This window comes from Galeopterus variegatus, unplaced genomic scaffold (assembly GCF_000696425.1).
Source record: "Galeopterus variegatus unplaced genomic scaffold, G_variegatus-3.0.2 Scaffold4910, whole genome shotgun sequence".
NCBI classification, from domain to species: Eukaryota; Metazoa; Chordata; class Mammalia; order Dermoptera; family Cynocephalidae; genus Galeopterus; species Galeopterus variegatus.
The window spans coordinates 101360-106912 of record NW_007731021.1 but is presented as its reverse complement, the minus strand read 5'-3'; positions in this window follow the sequence as shown (position 1 = coordinate 106912).

Sequence of the window (5553 nt, the reverse complement as noted above, 5' to 3'; positions counted from 1 at the left end):
TATCATAGTAATATTTGATTCAGCAGAGATTCAACTGAGGATACTAAAACTATTGGCAAAAAGATGAAAAAACAGGATATTCACCCACTCTCAAAGTATCACATCATAAATCACTTTTTTTTTTTTTTTTGGCAGCTGGCCAGTACAGGGATCCGACCCCATGACCTAGGTGTTAGCACCATGCTCCAACCAACTGAGCTAACTAGTCAGTCCTACAAGTCACTTTTTAACTACAAAGGGAAAAAAGGGAATATTTGTGATGGAGAAATCCAATAGACACCACCTTATCCAAATAATCAAACTTAACATTACCAATTTAAAAAAAAATTCACATTTATTTACTTGTGTATGTTGAACCATCCTTACAGTCCTGGGATGAATCAACAAACTCAAGAACAAAACCTTATCATTTCAATAGATGAAGAAAAAGCATTTCACAAAATTCAACAGTCCTTCATGATAAAGACTCTCAACAAATTAGGTATAGAAGGAAGGTATCTCTACATAATAAAAGCCATATACGATAAACCCACTGCCAATATCATCCTGAATGGGGAAAAGCCAAAAGCCTTCCCCTTAAGATCAGGAACAACACAAGATGCTCACTCTCTCCATTCATTTTTATCACAGTATTGGAAGTACTTGCCAGAGCAATTAAACAAGAGAAAGAAATAAAGGGCATCCAAATAGGTAAAGAGGAAATCAAATTGCCCCTGTTCACAGATAACATGATTCCATTTATAAAAAATTCTAGAGACTCTACCAAAAAACTCTCAAAGCTGATAAATGAATTCAGTAAGGTTGCAGGATACAAAATCAACATACAAAAATCCATAGCATTTTTATACTCCAACAACAAACTAGAAGAAAAAGAGATAAAGAAAGCAAGCCCCTTTACGATAGTCTCCAAAAAAAACAAAAACAAAAAAAAAACCTAGGAATAAATCTAACCAAAGAGGTGAAAGATCTCTACAATGGGAACTATGAATCACTTCTGAAAGAAATTAAAGATGACACTAAGAAATGGAAAGACATTCCTTGTTCATAGATTGGAAGAATCAATGTAGTAAAAGTGTCCATACTACCCAAAACCATCTACAGATTCAATGCAATTCCCATCAAAATACCAATGACATTCTTCACAGAAAAAGAAAAAGCAATCCGAACATACATATGGAGCAACAAAAGACCTCAAATAGCCAAAGCAATCCTGAGCAAAAAAAGAAAAGCTGAAGGCATTACACTTCCTGACTTCAAACTATATTATAAACCTGTAGTTTATAATACAGGGGAAAAGACTGCCTCTTCAATAAATGGTGCTGTGAAAACTGGATATCCATTTGTAGAAGAATGAAAATTGATCCATACCTTTCACCATATACCAAAATCAACTCAAAATGGATTAGAGACCTAAAAAATGGATTAAATCCTGCAATATAAGTACTGAAACTTTAAAGCTCCTAGAAGAAAATGAAGGGGAAATGCTCCAGGATTTAGGACTGGGCAATGGCTTTATGAATAACACCCCAAAAGCACAGGCAACAAAAGAAAAAATAAACAAGTGGGATTATACCAAACTAAAAAGCTTCTGCACAGCAAAGGAAACAATCAGTAGAGTGAAAGGACATCATACAGAATGGGAGGAAATATTTGCAAAATATGCATCTGACAAGGGATTAATATCCAGAATATACAAAGAGCTCAGACAACTTTACAGCAAAAAAACCCCCAAATAATCCAATTTAAAAATGGCCAAAGGAGCTGAATAGACATTTCTCAAAGGAAAATATACAAATGGCCAACAGGTATATGAAAAAATGCTCAACATCACTAATCATCAGGGAAATGCAAATCAAAACCACTCTGAGATATCACCTCACTCCAATCAGACACAGAGAACAACAAATGCTGGTGAGGATGTGGAGAGAGAGGAATCCTCCTACACTGTTAGTGCGACTGTAAATTAATACAGCCATTATGGAGAACAGTATGGAGGTTCCTTAAGCAACTACAAATAGAACTTCCATATGATCCAGCAATCCCACTCCTGGGGATATATCCAGAGGACTGGAAAACATCAGGTCGAAGGGATAACTGCACTCCCATGTTTCCTGCAGCTCTATTTGCAATAGCTAAGCGATAGAACCGACCTAAAGGTCTATTGATGGATGACTGGATAAGGAAATTGTGGTATGTATACACAATGGACTACTACTCAGACATAAGAAAGAATGAAATTCTACCATTTTCAACAACAAGGATGAGCCTGTAGAAAATTATCCTAAGTGAAACAACCCAGGTACAGAAAGAGAAATACTGCATGTTCTCACTCATAACTAGGAGCTGAATCCATAAATAAACAAATGAACAATAAAGAGAGACAGAGAGAAAGAAAAAAGAACAATCACAGTAATATGTTGAACTTTTAAAAAACTAGAGGTGGAAAAGGAGAGGAAAGGGGAGGGGGGAGTGAGAGGGGGGCTAATGAGGAGTTGGTCAATGGACACAAAGAATGATTGCATATTGTAATGATGAATAAGCTAACTGTACTGATCTAACCACCACAAATTCTACACAATTATTGAAAATCAATGTTGTACCCCACATGTATGTATAATTTTAAAATTTTTTTAAATAAAAAAATTTAAATCATATGTCCTATGCTGTGTGAAATACTGAGGTATGTGATACAAAATCATCTGTGTAGCATGTACCCCACATGTATGTATAATTTTAAAATTTTTTTAAATAAAAAAATTTAAATCATATGTTCTATGCTGTGTGAAATACTGAGGTATGTGATACAAAATCATCTGTGTAGCGTTCTTGCCAATAATGTTTAACCTAGGTCTAATCATTAAGACATCTGCAAAGAACTGGCCTGGACTTTTAAAAAATGTCCGTATCATTAAAAAAGAAAACAAAGAAAAACAAAAAAGTTGTGTGGAATAGGCTGGCAATCTGGTCTACATTACAGAACACTAAAGAGACATGAAAATAAATGCAAGGTCCAATCCTTGCTCAGATCTTGAATTAAAAAATAAAAAACTGTGCTAAAGGACATTACTGGGACAAATGTAGAAATTTAAATATGGACTGCATGTTGGAAAATAGCATTGTGTCAATGTCAAATGTCCTCAGTATGATTTTTGCATTGTGGTTATACAGGAAAACATCCTAATTTTTGAGAGATATGCTGAGAGTTTGGGGGCTCTGGTGTCAAGATGTCTGCAAATTAACTCACATGTTTCAGATAAAGGATACACGTGCACAAAGGGAGAGAAAGGAAGAAAATATGACAAATGTTAAAATGAGTGAATTCTACGAATGGTATACAGATATTCATTGTACATTTCTTGCAAATTTTCTGTAGGTTTGACATTTTTCAAAAAAAAATACTGGGAGTAAAAAGAAAAGGGAGATTTTCACACAGTCACTGCAGAAAGACTGCATAGTTAGACAATCTGAGAACCACTGAATATTCAGCTGGGCTGATCCTTACTTACCAAGAGTGCAAGCCCTCGCAGAAAGCCCCATTTAGCAAAAACAAAATACATAAATTAGTAAATACAAGGGCACCCCGTTAAACTTGAACTTCAGGTAAACAACAATTTTTTAGTACAAATACAAGTATGTTCCAAATATTGTATGGGACACACTATCTGGCAACCTCCATGAGAGGCACTTTGACCTATTTTATGCCTAGTGGATAAAGAATGGCCAGTCCAGGAACACCAACCAGGACAGTTCAAGATTAGGACCGTTTATATTTTTACTATTTTTATTTAACCAAACTCTGCTTTGTTTTTGTTAATTAAGACTACTCTTGAAGCCATATTTTCTCCTTACCTGTTGGCAGTGTAACTTTAATTAGGCTTAATTTTCTCTTACTGAATTTCAAAGTTGTCCCCCATTCCCACTACCTTTGGCCTCCAAATGCTTCCCTGTTCCCACCCCCTTTGCTAACTTTTCCCTTCTCAACTTCTACCTCTTTGGCCCAGGAGAGAATAGTTCCAAAGCAACAGATGACGGTTAGCAGGGATTTCTTCTGGAAATGTGAGTCACTGTGTAAACCTCATCCAACCTCATTAGTTAAATGCCTTGAACTAAGCTGTTTGGGGATTTTCCCCTCCCAAGTGAATTCCTAGAGGTCTTGTTGTAGCACTTCTGGTACATCTGGCATCGAAAAGGTCAGAGCAGCTCAGAGCAAAGACTAACATTACTCTCTCTCAATTTTCTATTTATCACTCAAGTTCTCCTCACCCCTACCCCGCTTTTTTTGTTTGTTTGTTTTTTGTTTGTTTGTTTGGTCTTCTTTATCGACTTCTTTTATTTTTCTTAACGTCTTTTCTTTTTTAAAAATTTATTTTTTCTTGTTATTTTTTCTTTGTTTGTTTTATTTTTCTTAATGTCTAAATGTTGGAAAGCTCAGTGTTTATTCCTGAGCATTAGACCTAGTGCTTCCCAAAGTTCCTCATGATTTCTGCCATCTCTGGATAATTATTTAATAATTTTTAAATGGATTTGACTTTTTAATTTATATATTTTAAAAGAAAACTTTACAACACCACTCAACATGAGAATCCAGTAGAGTGGATTTATCTTCTATCAAATAGCAGATAAATCTAAAAATGAAAACAAAAAATCCAAAATATGTAAGATTTAACTTAAATTTTAAAAAATCAAAAAATCATTATAAATGTAATAACTTTAAAAAAAATGCACACCCCAAAATAAGTTACTCAATGAAAAGAATTGAACTGTTCACGATCAGTCAATAACAATGGATATTTGTCTTCATGTTTCTTGTCTCCTGTTTACAGGTAGGAAAACTGAGGCTCAGGAGGGAAGACAGCTTGCCTAAGATTAAAGCAAAGTAGAGGCAGTTCTGGAACTACAGACTGAGACCACTGAGTTCCAGTTTCAGAGGGTGGTCTCAGAAAGGGAGAGTTCAGAAAGGAGCAGTAGCTCTTAAGGGTATGAGGGCTCAGTCAGGGGACAGGAGCTTGGTGCATGGTATAGTAAAAAGAACATAAACTTTAATGTCAGAAAGATCTTGGTCAAGTCTCAAACAGGCCAGTGAAGCCATGGGACCATCTGCCTGTGATTTTACCACTTTGAGCTACCATTTTATGACATAAGTCACAAATTGTAGAATTTCAAGAGGACAATCGGACACAGGTACTTGGTGCACAGTCCAGCGGTTGGTTATTCAGCCAGTAGATGCTTCCTTTCTTCTTCACCTGTCTTCATGTCACCAACATGGTTCAGACTTGCCCAACACCAGCCCTATCTCCTTTGCAAGGAGATAGAGATTTTTTTTCTCTCTGAATATTCCAGCCCTAATTTCTCTCCATCACAGCCCTCTGACCAGAGCTGGGAGAAGGTCCTACATCTATGCTAGGCTAACTGGTAAAGTGGGAGGCAGCAGCTTCCTGGCCTCTTCTGGGTGTTGGGTCTGTAAAGATGAAGAAGGTCTGTAGATGAGTCTGAAGGCCTCAGTATATTGTATGCTATACGAAGTTATTACGTTAATTTATTCCACCAAATGTA